The sequence below is a fragment of the Leptonychotes weddellii genome, chromosome 5 (genome assembly GCF_054177405.1).
Source record: "Leptonychotes weddellii isolate Sample4059 chromosome 5, ASM5417740v2, whole genome shotgun sequence".
In the NCBI taxonomy this organism is placed as follows: domain Eukaryota; kingdom Metazoa; phylum Chordata; class Mammalia; order Carnivora; family Phocidae; genus Leptonychotes; species Leptonychotes weddellii.
In genome coordinates, this window is record NC_138373.1 from 150666954 (window position 1) to 150681151 (window position 14198).

Consider the following 14198-nt stretch of genomic DNA (forward strand, 5'->3'; position numbering starts at 1 on the left):
CCCCTTCCCATGTGCAGCCCCGGGGCTGGGACCTGGGAGGCCTCCCTGGCTTTGCCAGGAAACCTTGCGTGGCCATCAGTGGCCCCCTCATCTGTTCGCCTGGTTAACCCCGGGGCCACGTGGGTCTGCAGGCTTCCCAGTCACAGATTTAGGTGGGAATCTTTTTTTTTTTTTTTAAGATTTTATTTATTCATTCGAGACACAGAGATACACAGAGAGAGAGAGAGAAAGCATTAGCAGGAGAGGCAGAGGGAAAGGGAGAAGCAGGCTCCCTGCTGAGCCAGAGCCGGACATGGGGCTCAATCCCAGGACCCTGGGATCATGACCTGAGATGAAGGCAGATGCTTCACCGATTGAGGCGCCCCGGGAATCTCTTTTTAAAAGCTCCGCTGTGACTATGGTGCAGCTGGTTGGGAAACTACTGGAATAGATGGTCTCTAAGTCCCCCTCCCCAGCCTCAAAACGCCCGCCTCTGGGGCAGGTCATCCCTCTGGGCTTCGTGGTGCCCTCCCTGCTGCTGTGTGCTGAGCTCCTGGCCCTCCTTCTGCATGCTGCTGGAGTGCCGTGTGCACGTGCCTGGCGAGCGGGGTGCTGTGAGGAGGCTGCTGGTACCTGCCTGGCAGGGCCCCCTTCCGCCCTCCTCCTCGGCCCCCGCATCTTCCTCCTGACCTTTGCCTTCGGTCTTCTTTTCCACGCCTGGCTCTGCCTCTTGTCCTCTCCGCCCGATTTCCTTCTCTCTGCCCATTGCTTCGTCTCCCTCCTCTTTCTGTCCGCAGTCTCCTGTCTCCAGGAGGCTTTGTCATTTTGACCCCACAGCCAGTTGCTTCTGTCTCTCAGCGTCCTTCCTTTTCTGGCCGACTCTGCCCCTGGCTGGCCGTCTCTGTCCTTGCTCTCCCTCTGTCTCCAGCCCGGGCTCTGCTCTCAAGGCCTCCATCTCTCTCGCTCTCTCTCTCTCCACAAATTTCTCTGTCTTCGCCCTTCCCCCCTTCCCCTCCCCCCGGCTCCCCTGGCCATCCTTCACCTGCCCTGGCCCCGTCTACCTGGAAATCTGGGGAGGCTGCCAGGGGGTGGAGGGCCCCAGGAAAGCGAGAGAAATGGCAGAGGTGACAAGTTAGAGCAACCAAGATGTGAGCACGTGATTGCAGAGCAGCTCTTGGGGCTGAGCACCCAGGGCTGCCTGTCCTGACCTTCCAGGGCCCCCCCACCGCAGCCTGGCTCCAGTCCATGGTTCAGCTTGCCGGTTCAGCTTGCCGCTCCCCAGGCCGTCCTGCCCTGGCCACCTCCACACACTGGCCGCACTGCTGCTCTCTCGGGCCTGTGCCCTGCACCCCACCTCCCTCTTCCTCTTCTCAGCTTAACTGCCACTGCCTCTGGGGTCTTCTCCCTGAGTTCCCACAGCACTGTCCGTGATGGGAAGAGGCAAGGTGGGAGGATGGGTTCAAGTCTTTCTGGGGTGGTCCTCACTGAGCTGCAGATGGAAGGATTTGTACCTTGTCCTGGGGCAGGAGGCCGAGGTGGCTGATGCTGACCATAGAGCAGATGTTTATGTTCCCTTCAAGCATGAGCTCTCCACCACCCAGAGAGCCAAGGTGATGGGCTCAAGGTCACACAGCAGGCTTGCAGAACTGGGTCAGTGGCAGGGAGGGAGAGGGTGGAATATGGAAAAGGAGGGGATGGAGGAGAAAGTGTCTTGATTTAGAAGCTAGGGATCTGGGTCCCAGGCTGTGCCACGGACTTGCGGAGGGATGGAGGCCATGCTGTCCCCCTCTCAGGGCCTCAGTTTCCCCACCTGAGCAGGGAGGGGCTGGCCTAGATGGCCTCTGAAGCTCTTCTCGCTCCCATTGTCTAAGTTGGAGGGGTGGGGGCTGGCAAAGAAGGGATGGTGTGCTTTGACTCAACAGACCAGTTCCTCCTCTGTTTCCAGACTCCAAAGGCCACGCACCTCTTGTCTCTCATCAGTGACCTGCCTGGACAGGTGACTGCTGCCTCCAGTCCTGTTAACCCCCTCAGGGCCAGGTAGGGCTGAGAGCCCAAGCCCACCAGCTAGCCCCTGAAGGGTCCTCCCAGGGGGACAGAGGCCTCAGGCTGGTGAGGCTGTAGGCCCGGGGCCTCCCGCACTTTGGTGGCGAGACCTTCTGGCCACCAGGGCCTGGCTGAGAGCCTGAGGTGAGCAGCCAGCGTCAGAATCCCTGGGGAATTTTGGGTGGTCCTGCTGTCCCATCCTGGGGATTTCATTCCAGCAACTCTGGGCTGGAGGAGTCCCTGTTTTTCCCAGACTCCCTCTCTGCATCCCACCTCCTGCTGGCCCCGTGGCCCTGGGTGTGGGGACGTGCGGAGGAGCAGCCGGGAGAAGGGTTAAGTCAGGAACTCTTGGGATGGCTTTGGCCACGGCTATTCCTCCGGGAGAGGAGAACAAGGGGCCCATTCTGTGTGTGGGAATTAATAGCAAAGAGTCATCTGGGGTGTCATTCAAGCCCTGATCAGCTCCCAGAGGAATGCAAGAGAGAGAGAGAGAGAAAGAGTTGCTGGTGGGGGTGGCGCAGGGAGAGGCCCGAGGCAGACATGTCAAAGGAAGGGCATCAGGGTCCGGCTGGTAATGGGAGCCCGCCCTGGCGGGTGGGCCCACGGCCCTAAGATTGGAGGTCTGCTTTTCATCACAGATGGACCCCTGTTCCTACTTGGGATGGGGACCCCCTCCTGTCATTCCTTCACCAAGGGTCTCCTCCTTCTGTCTTCCCTCTTTCCCAGGATGGCGACACCCTCCACCACCATGTGACTGTCTCCCCTGAGGCCTGGAGCCCAGCCCAGGCTATGGGCCTGTTGGGGCGGGCCGATGGGCCTGCTCTTCTGGGTGCCCCTACTCTGTCCCTATCTTTGCTTAGGGGTCCTTGCTGTTCCCTTAGGAACGGCCCTGAGGCTGGCACTGTGGAGTACCAGCTCAGGCTCCTGAGTTGTACCCTCTGTCCCCAGGTCTGTGGCTTGGCTCCAGGTCCAGCTCCGACACACTCCTGCCAAGGGACCACAGACACCATCAGCTGCCGGCACGTGGGAGGCACTGGAGCACGTCGGCCCCCACAGGGGTGCAGCCCCCCACGGGCGTCAGCCTCAGCAGCGGCCTGCTGGGGAGGTCTGCAGGCCTCTGGAGACACAGGAATATCACAGCCTGAGGAAGGGCCTTGGCGAAGCTCTTGGTCAAATTCCTGGTTTTGCAGACGTGCTGGCTGAGGTCCCTGGCGGGCACTCGCCTGCCCCTGGGTCATCTCCCTCTCAGCCCTCTGCCCTGACCCTGGCCCGCCGAGGCCCTCCCAGGCCACTGAGCGGCAACACGCCTCCACCGCGGGGGACAGACAGAACCGGGGTGACGGGGGGGGTCGAAGGATGAGGGCTTTGGGGCGGTCAGAGCAGGGTGCCCTACTTCCTGCCTGTGTGAGCTGGGACAGAGCAAGAGCCAGGGGTTCTCATCTGTAAAATGAGATGAGCAGCTTTGTGGGGAGGGAAGGTAACGGGCACGCGAACCACTGAGTGCTGCTATTTTTATTGTGTTGCTCATTGTTACTGGAGGTCTGGGCGCTTCCGCCAGCCCTGGGCTGAGAGGCATACCGTGCGTACCATTGGGCTGTCTGAATCCGTGCCTGGCAGCCTGTGCCCGCTCAGGTGGATTTTAGGAATCCCATGGCTGGTTTTGGTGGGGGTGAGCCTCCCGGCTCCCAAACCCCCTCGTGCCAGCATTGCTTCCACACCGGGTGGCTCCTCCTGCCGATCCTGGTGGGAGGTGGCACCTTTCTCCCTGACAGTGCAGTTCCGGGACACTGTGCACACTGTTCGGCCACCGTGCACCACCAGTCGGGGTCCTGGAAACCTCGGGGCCTTAGTGCCCTCCTCTGTCACGGGGCCAGCCTTCCTTTCCATGGTGGACCCTGGGCATATTGAAGCCCAAAGGGATCTCAGGGGTTGTCCAGCTGAACCCCCTTAGAGCACAGATGGGGAGCTGAGTTTTAGGAAGGAGAGGGGCCTTTCTAAGGGACTCCGGGGTCCCAGCCCGAACTCTGCCTAGAGGAGCCAAGTGGACCTGGAGGATTCCTTCCCCGTAGGTGGGATGGGGACAGGATCGACGGAAGGAAAGCAGGTGGAGCCTTTTGCCAATTGAAAAGTTCTCTACCTTTGGGGAGTTTTGAGGACGGTCCATTTGGGGCCCCTCGTGAATGTGCCGATCCTCTGGAGAGGCCCTGGGAAGAGGGTGGCAGGTGGGCCAGGCCTGTCTCTGTGCTCAGGAGAACAGACTCAACATGGGTGAGAGATGGGGCAGCCCAGGGCTTCCCTGGCTGGCTTGAGAGGGGGCGGGTGCACGAAAGCGACATTCTCCACCATCCTCCAGGTAGAGGATGGCTGGTGAGGGCCCCCGCTGTCTCTCTGCTCTGGGCTCGGTCCCTGCCGTTCAGGAGCTTGTGGCCAGGTGACCTTGGCATTCTTCGTTTTAGCTCTGGTTCTCTGCACTGGGCTTGGCACATGGTAGGTTGGTGGGACTGAATGGTGCGATGGCGTGGAGACAGCCCTGCTGCTGGCAGGATGGCGCGTTTGGGCGCAGGATAGGTCCGCATCTTGCCCGGAAGCCGAGGGATGGGACGAGGAGCAGGCTGGGAGTGATGGCTGGCGGTGGGACCTGTGGGTGGCAGGAGAGGGGTGTTGAGGGGAGCTGGGGAACCGGGAACGGGACAGTCCTTCGTTCACTTCCTCACTCCGCAGTCTCTTACTTGCAGGCTAGTTCTCTACTCTGAGCCTCAGTGTTGTTCTCTGTTAAACGGTGATAACAGGATCTACTTCATGAAGTTGTCATGAGGCTCAGGAGCGGTAACATGTGGGCTCCTGACTGTGTACGCTTTGGACATTTAAACAGTGTGATGTGAGCAGAGATCTTTGGATAAAGTATAGAAATATTTTATAGAGGGGCACCTGGGTGGCTCAGTTGGTTAAGCGTCTGCCTTGGGCTCAGGTCAGGATCCCAGGATCCTGGGATCGAGCTCCGCATCAGGCTCCTTACTCAGCAGGGAGTCTGCTTCTCCCTCCCCCTCTGCCCCTCTGCCCACTTGTGCTCTCTCAAATAAATAAATAAATAAATAAATAAATAAATAAATAAAATCTTTTTAAAAAAAAGAAATATTTTATAGAGACACAGTTGACAGATACAGAAATAAATACGAGTTGCAATTTATTAGATTCATAGAGAAGAAAGATTTTTAGGGGAAGTCATGAACGTATTCATTCTATGGGCAGTGCCTGAGTGCTGCTCTGTGCTGGCTGACTCTTGGCCACCAGGGGCACAGAGAGGAGGCAGGCTCTGATTCTTGAGGTCCCGTGGTCCCTCAGAGAAGATAGGTGGATAAACGCCTAATTTACTACACCCAACAGTGGTCAGCTCTGGGTGCAGTCTTCTTAACCTTTGGCAGGGGGAGCTCAGGGCTCAGGGCCTAGAGGCTTTTTGTCACCCCACAAAAATGTTTGAGAACTAAACACAAAAGCACTAGCTGCAAAATAAGCAAAAAACCCAGCAAAATAGAAATTAAACAAAATTTCAAATGAAAAAAAATCACAAAAATCTTTTAAAACTTGTTTATAGCCAAACAAGTATTTTTAATAAGTGATATAGGTACTTTTTCTTTTTCTTTTTAAGATTTTATTTATTTATTTATTTTAGGGAGAGAGAGAGCAAGATGGCTAGTAGGGGCAGAGGAAATCAAGAGTCGGACACTTAACTGACTGAGCCCTCCAGGCACCCCGATATGGGTACTTTTTAATATGATTGATATGATGTGAGGTCAGTCTGGGACTTACAAGGGTCTTAGGAAATGATCCTGTGCACCAAGTGCTGAGGGTGCTCAGCAAAGGGAACTGTGCTGGAGCAATCAAGGAGGGCTTCCCGATGGAGGGGATATTTGGGTCAAACCTTAGAGAGAAGGGTCTGAACAGAGGGAAAAGTGGCCTAATGGTAATTGAGGAAGAAGAAGATATATGAACAAAGGTTCAGGAAAAATAAAGCACATGGGGAATTTGGAAGAAGTGCAAGATATTTGGAATGCAAGCTATTTTGGACTTAGGGTATGGAGAACAGGGGAGGGGTCAGAGTGACACTAGAAAGGTTGGCAGGGGACTTTATCCTAAGGACAATGAGAAGCCATGGAGAAACTTTAAGAAGGAGGAAGTGTGGCAACATGATCAGACTTTTTTTTTTTAAGTTCATTCTCGGGACGACTGGGTAGCTCAGTCCTTAAGTGTCTGCTTTTGGCTTATGTCACGATCCCAGAGTCCTGGGATTGAGTCCTGTGTTGGGCTCCCTGCTCAGCGGGGAGCCTGCTTCTCCCTCTCACACTCCCCCTGCTTGTGTTCCCTCTCTCCCTGTCTCTCTCTCTGTCAAATAAATAAATAAATAAAAACTTAAAAAAAAATAATGAAGTTCACTCTCAAAGCATTATGGGAGATGCATGCTGGCCTTGGAGAGAGGGAGGTGCTGGGAGAGACTGGAGGCAGGGAGTCCAGTTAGGAGGCTGAGATATTAATCCTGGTGAAAGATGGTGGGACCTGGTCTAGGACAGGGTCAGAGGGGAGAAAGGAGGAGGAGAGGCTCAAGAACCAGTCAGGCAGTGGCTGGAGTGAAAGACCTGGAGGCGGGTGGGAATACCAACACAGTGCAGTTCCCTGAGTGCTCACTGTGGGCTCTGCACATTCTGTGATGTGTCTTCTGGATGAATCTTCATCACCTTCCTCATGCAGGGAGAGATGAAAGGCAGGCTTCCCTGTACTGAAGTCTGCATCATTTGAACTTCCAACTAACCAGAATCCTCTCTGCTCTGCACTGAAAAAAACAATGTTGGAAAGCATATAAGTGACATACATTTATTGTAGACAAATTAAAAACACAGAGAAACAAAAAGAAGAAAGTAAAACTCCTAATATCATTGTCCAGAGAGTGGTAACAGTTTGGTGAAAATGTTTCAAACTTTTATCCCTAAGCATGTGCACCTGAATGTGTCTGACTGAGCCGTGAAATGCATAGTATATGAACTTGTCTCTAGGTGGAGAACAGGATAGATGTTTGGGGTACGTCTGAGTACATATCTGAGTATTGGGTTTATGGCAGCTTCACGGTCAGCCAACGGTTCTAGATTCTTTTGCTCATTTGATCTGTGAGAAGACGATCCAAGGCTCCTATTCCCCACATGCTTCAATTCTCCTCAAATTTCCTGTGGTTTCTGCCTTATGGTTGTTGATGCTATTATTTGGTGCGTAAGTATTTATATTTTAAAATCTCTTTATAATGTGTAGCTTTATAAAGTCCACATTCTCATCATTTTTAATGCTTTTGGCCTAAATGTAATTTTGTTCTATCATAGTCAGCAAGCGCTGACTCTCTGTGTTTGCTTGATGTGCCTTTACCATCAGCAGACAAATATACAGTGTAGCTATTTAAACATTTGAACTCCCAGGCCAACAGAACTGAGTTAGAATCCCAATTCTGACACTCAGTGGGTGTGTGGCTTTGAGTGAGTCCCTTAATGTTTCAGATCTCCACTGTTGATGAAAGAGGCTAATAGACCACTTCACAGAGCTGTTGATGATTAAGAGTCTTGCATTAAAAATGGAAGATGGCTATGAGTGGGCACCCACGTCTGCAGGGGAGGATGAAGATGTATGCACACTCGCTTAGAGGGTCTGTCGGGGGAGAGCACGTTCTTGTGCATAACTGGTAACAGTGCCAGGCGGGGCCCCCACTTTTTCATAAGTGGCTGGGAGAGGGGCTGCTGGAGCGTGGAGGATGGAGGTAGGAAGCCTACAGGTCTTCCTGGAGGGCTTCTGAGGGAGGAATAGCTGGGACCGAGAGCGTGGGGAGGACAGAGCTGACGGAAGAGGAGCTGGGGCCAGTGTGTTCCCAGCAGGAGACAGTCCTGATGTGCACAGTGTGCAGACCAGTGGTCCGTGTGGATCCCAGGCTTGTGGGGAGGGCGTAGGAAGAGATGGGGCAGGGGTGTGTGTGTGTGTGCGCAAGTCCAGCTTATGGAGGCAATGTTAGGTTCAAGAGCCCAAGTCCTAAAGGGGAACCACAAAGGATTTCAGTACATATAAGACACACTTCAGAGCATTTGCAAGCTCACCCTGGATAGGGTTGGGGGCCAAGACCGAAGGTGGGAGAGTGAGATTCTGGCCTGGGGTGCCACAGATGACGGGTCTCACCAGTGAGACGTTAGGATGGAAAGAAGTTCATGACCAATTGGTCTGTGTACGTGGCAGCGTGAGGAGTTGTCAGGCACAGTGGGGATGGGACAGGTGATACTGTCACTGAAATGAGGAAATTCAGAGCAACGTTCCTGCAAGTGAGGTCTACGGGCAGGTGCCTTCCCTGAAGGGATAGGTACAGCCCTTAGACACTCCTGTAACAATCTGCCATAGCTGCAGTTTCCAAGGGAGTGATCGATTTTTAGTCATTTATTTTTATTATAATTTACAAAAGTATTGGCCCACAAAGGATTGGGTTTATTTTTTTAAAATATTTTTATTTATTTATTTATTTATTTATTTATTTATTTACCAGAGAGAGTGTGCAAGAGCGAGAGAGTGCACAAGCAGGGGGAGCATCCGGCAGAGGGAGAAGCAGGCTTTCTGCCAAGCAAGGAGCCCAATGCGGGACTCATTCCCAGGACTCTGGGATCATGACCCGAGTCGAAGGCAGACACCCAACCGACTGAGCTACCCAGGTGTCCTTGGGTTTAAAAAAAAAATAGGGGCACCTGGGTGGCTCAGTTGGTTAAGCGACTGCCTTCGGCTCAGGTCATGATCCTGGAGTCCCTGGATCGAGTCCCGCATCGGGCTCCCTGCTCAGCGAGGAGCCTGCTTCTCCCTCTGACCCTCCCCCCGTCATGTACTCTCTCTCTCTCTCTCTCATTCTCACTCTCTCAAATAAATAAATCTTTAAAAAAAAAAAAATAGTGTGTCCTTCCCTCCAGTAAACTGAAGCACTGGCCTAGATGGACAGGTGGTGTCCAGGGGGGGTAGTGAGCCAGTTAGAGAAGGCAGTGAGTGGGCATGGGGGTGGCTCCGCACGCGCCCAAGGGACATTACGATTATTTGCAGGGTCGGAGGGTCAGAGTGATCAGCGGTAGCTGACCGCACCCGCCTATCCCTCTTCCAGCTGCACTCCTCTGGCCGTTCATCCAGCAACTATTTATAGAGCACAGGACAGGTGCCGTAGCATTTGTATACAGAGCAGAGTGAGCCAGATCTGTCCTTGTCCACTTGGAGCTGACGCCCTCTTACGCCAGTCCCAACTTAGGCGCCTTTAACTCAGCGGAGAGGGCAGTGGGCTGACTTGGGATCCCCGTTGGAGCTCCCGGGGTGCACCCTGCACCTGTCTTCCATGTGTTCTGGGAACCTGCAGGCTCACAAAATCTGAAAGGAACCCGATTTTACTGGTTATAAGTGCTCCATTTCTCAGTGAATAAAACCAAAAGGTCCAAAGAGGGCGAAGGCTGTGCCTGAAGTCCCCAGCGGTGAGCCGCAGCATGGAAACTTGACCCTGATTCCTGACTTGAGGTCCTGCACACAGTGCCGGGCACCCTGGGAGCCTGCAGGGAGCTGTGGGAGCCCCTGGAGATCAGGGACTGCGTCTCCGGCACCCCCGGCCCCCTCCTCACTGGGTCTCCTGACAGCAGGACTGCAGCTGGGGAGTGGAGGCTACTGAGGGCAGTGGGCGGGGGAGGAGGGAGCAGACTCAGCGACAGGGCAGAGGGGTGGGCCAGCAGGATGGGGCACCCAGCTGCAGGGAGTTATGTTCAGGGACAGCAGCCCTGACCTGTGAGGATGAGCCAGAAACAGGAAGGTCCCAGCTCAGAGGAGGTGCTGTGGGGTGCAGGAGCCATGGGAGACTGCAGCTCTGGAGGCACCCGAAGTAGGAGGAAGCTGGAGAATCTGGTGGCCAACGGAGGACGTCAGGCTGGGCTCAAACCAAGGAGCAGCCTCCGAGCCTCCAAGACCTGCTTCCATACTGCAAGATGAAGGTGGGAGCAATGCTCCCAGGGGTTGTCCTTCCTAGGGAGGTGGGCCCGAGGCACTCTGTCCTGATTGTGCCTGGTGTGGGCCCCATGCAGCAGGCCCTTGTAAACACTTGCTAATCATGGATAGTGAATAGATGAATGCCGGAGGGAGGGAAGGAACTATGACTAGTCGTAGCCATGGCCGATTTCTGTCCTGAGGACACTGGGAATCATGGGACCTCGGGCTGCCCTGGGGCCTGTCGGCAGGACTTGAACTCCACACAGAATGAGTGTGGTCTGTGTATTGCCCACTCTGGGACCCTGCCCATCTTTCCCCTTGTCTTCCCACCTTTAACTTCCCTCCCCCTCCCTTTAAAGATTTTATTTATTTGAGAAAGACAGAGCATGAGTGGGGAGGGGCAGAGGGAGAGGGAGAAGCAGACTCCCCACTGAGCAGGGAGCCCAACACAGGGCTCGATTCCAGGACCCCGAGATCATGGCCTGAGCTGAAACCAAGAGTCTAAAACTCAGCCAACAGAGCCAACCAGGCGCCCCTCCCCTGCCCCCTTTTGAAAGAAGCCATTTGTATTTTATGTACCCTTCTCTTCCTCACATGCCTTTTGGACCAAGGCAGAGAGAACACCTAGAGGAAACTAGGAAGGGTTATTGTTGCTGTTATAAGATGTAGTTCAACCTCTGGAATCGGGATAGGGGGCCTGCCAGGACCAATCTGGTTGGAGATGCCAGGTGTGATCAGAAGCTGTGATCAGGGGACCCAAGCACTGGGGAGATGACAGAGCATGCTGGTTAAGAGCACAGGGTCTGGAATAACCTTGGGCATGCTTAAATCTCTCCATGTCTCAGTTTTCCCATCTGTAAAGTGGGCAGAATTATAGCACCACTTCTGGGGGCCATTCTGTGATCTATGTAAAGCACTCAGAACAGTGCCTAGTATGAATTAAACATTCCTTTAACAACACTTATGAACACCTACCTGGGGCCCCCGGACTACAGTATTGAATTATAACAAAAGTGCAGATTCCAGTTGAGGAAAACGAACAAAACCCAAAGGAAGTTGATTTTATTTGGTGTGATATGGGAGCAGGGGGGAGTTGAGCAGGGAAAGGGGTGTCGGGACTAGAGAGAATCGTGGCTCACAGTTTTAAGTGCAGTGATTAAGGCAGGCCTCACTGAGAAGGTGCCACGGGGTGAAGGCCTGAGGTTGCTCAAGCAATGAAGCATAGGAGTATCTGGGAAAGAACATTCCACACAGAAGGAGCCCTAAGGTGGGAGCGTGCCTGGAATGATCAAGGGACAGGAGCAGTGATCAAGGGAGATCAGGGAGGAGAAGCCACTGAGGTAGAGCATAGGTGATGTGGGTGGTGGCCCCAGGTGGCCCCAGTGTGATGGCAAGAAGTACCTGGTTGTGTTGAGTATAGTTGACATACAATAAACCGTGCATATTTAAGATGTGCACTTTGTTGAGTGTTGACACATCTGTAACCATCACTGCAATCAAAAGAATGAACATATCCATCACCCCCAAAACTTCCCTCCTGCCTTTTGCTCATCCCTCCCTGCGCCCCCACCCCTTCCCCAGGCAACCACTGACCTGCTCTCCGTCACTATAGATTAATTCGCATTTTCTGGAGTTGCAGCTAGATAGAATCGTACAGTAGACAGTCCTTTTTGGTTTGTCTTCTTCCATTCAGAAGACTTGTTCTGAGATTGATCCATGTCATTGTGTGTATTGGTAGTTTATCCTTCTTACTACCAATGAATATTCCATCGTACAGATAGACCACAATTTGTTTATCCATTCGCCTGTTGCTGGACGTTTGGGTTGTTTCCAGATTTAGGCTATTCCTAAATAAAGCTGCTGTGAACATTCATGTCCAAGTCGTTGTGTGGACATGTGCTTTCATTTCTGCAGGTCCGTGCTTAGGTGTGCAATGGCTGGGCTGGATGGTAGGTGTGTATTTAACCTTTTAAGAAACCATCACGCTCTTCTCCAAAGGGGTTGTATCATTTTCCATTCCCACCAGTAGCGCATGAGAGCTTGCTTCCTCCACAGGCTGGACAACACTTGGTAGGGTCAGTCTTTGGAATGATAGCCATCTGATAGATGAATAGTGGTTTTAATTTGCATTTCCCCGATGACCAGTCATCCTGAGCATCCTTTCACGGGCTTCTTTGCCATCTGCATATCTTCTTTGGTGAAGTGTCTCTTCACATTTTTTGCCCATTTAAAAAACTGGATTGTGTTCTTACTGAGTATTGAGAATTCTTCATGTATTCTGATTACAGTCCTTTATTAAATAGACACTTGGCAAATATTTTCCCCTACTCTTTGGCTAGTCTTTTCATTCTCTTACTTGTGTCTTTTGAAGAGCAAATTTTTAAAATTCTGATGAAGTCTGATTTATCAACTTGTTCTTTTATGTTGTGCATTTTATGTTATATCTAGGGAATCCCTACCTAACTAGGGCCCCCAAGATTTCCTATTTTCTTCTAAATTTTTTTTTTTAAGATTTATTATTTATTTGAGAGAGAGAGAGAGAGAGGGAGGGAGGGAGAGTGAGCAGTGGGGGAGGGGCAGAGGGAGAGAGAGTCACAAGCAGACTCTGGGCTCAGCTTGGACCCGATGGGCTCTCTACATTTTTTTAGAAAAATATTTTATTTATTTTATTTATTTATTTGACAGAGAGCGGGAGAGAGAGAGAGCACAAGCATGGGCTGGGGAAGGGGCAGAGGGAGAGGGAGAAGCAGACTCCCTGCTGAGCAGGGAGCCCTATGTGGGGCTTGACCCTGGGATCATGACTTGAGCTGAAGGCGGACGCTTAACCGACTGAGCCAGTCAGTCACCCCGTAGGTGCCCTTCAGGTGCCCCTCTACTTTTCCATTGATCTATATGTCTGTCTTTATGCTAATAGCATACTGTCTTAATTATTATAGCCTTATCATAAGTCTTGAGATCAGATAGTGTAATTCTTCTGACTTTACTCTTTTTCAAAATTGCTTTGACTATTCTTGATGCTTGGCATTTCCCTGTAAATTTTATTTAAAAAATTTTTTTAAAAAGATTTATTTATTTATTTGAGAGAGAGAGAGTATGTGTGACCAGGATGGGGGGACAGAGGGAGAGGGAGAATCTTGAGTAGACTTTGCACTGAGCACGGAGACTGACAGGGGTTGATCTCACGACCTGAGCTGAAATCAAGAGTTGGATGCTTAACCAACTGAGCTACCCAGGCGCCCCAAATTTTATTTATTTTTATTTTTAAATTTGTTATCAAAGTATAGTTGACATACAATGTTCTATTAGTCTTAGGTGTCCAACATAGTGATGTGATAATTCCATACATTACTCAATGCTCACCATTCATGTAAATTTTAAAATCAGCTTGTCAATGTCTCCAAAATAGCTTGCTGGAATTCTTATTGGGATAGGATTCAATCCATAGAACAATTTGGGGGAGAACTGATATCTTAACAATATTGCCTTTCAATCAACAAACGGGTTTCATCTCTCCATTGATTGATGTCTTCCTTAATTTCTCTCAGCAGTGTTTTATGGGTTTCATCTTTTGTCCAATTTATCCCTAAGTATTTGTATTTTTATGCTATATTAAGTGATAGGCCTATTTTTTTTTTTACTTTTTAGTTTGACATAATTTTAGACTGACAGAAGGGTTGTAAGGACAGTACAAAGAGTCCCTGTATACCCTTCACCCAGCTTCCTCTAATGTTCTTTTTTTGTCCCAGGATCCAAGCCAGGCTCCCGAATTGCACTCATTTGTCATCCTTAGACTCCTCCCATCTGTGACAGTTCCTCAGTCATCTTTCCTTATGTTTCATGACCTTGACATTTTTGAAGAGTATGGGTCAGGCATTTTATAGACTGTCCCTCAGTTTGGGTTTTTCTAGTGTTTCCTCATCACTAGACTGAAGGTATGGATTTGGGGGAAGAGCACCACATAGAGGATTTACCCTTCTCACTGCAACATATTAGGGGGTACATGATATTGAGACGCCTTCCTTCTGGCGTCAACCTTGACCACTTACTTGGTTCAGGTGGTGTTTGCCAGAGCCCTCCACTGGAAAGATACTATATTCCCTTTTCTTACTCTGTTGGAAGCGAGTCCCTGAGTCTGGCTCACGATCAAGGAGAAGGCAATG

General features: G+C 51.5%; 1 long non-coding RNA gene across 1 annotated transcript in view; it reads right to left on the reverse strand.

Annotated features, from left to right (window-relative positions):
* Nucleotides 1–803, reverse strand: part of LOC145721911 (uncharacterized) — a 2280-nt gene extending 1477 nt beyond the window's left edge. Inside the window, exon 1 of the long non-coding RNA XR_014145934.1 lies at nucleotides 670–803. This is a non-coding gene — a long non-coding RNA (uncharacterized LOC145721911). The remainder of the gene's footprint in view (nucleotides 1–669) is intronic.
* Between the last annotated feature and the right edge of the window lie 13395 nt (nucleotides 804–14198).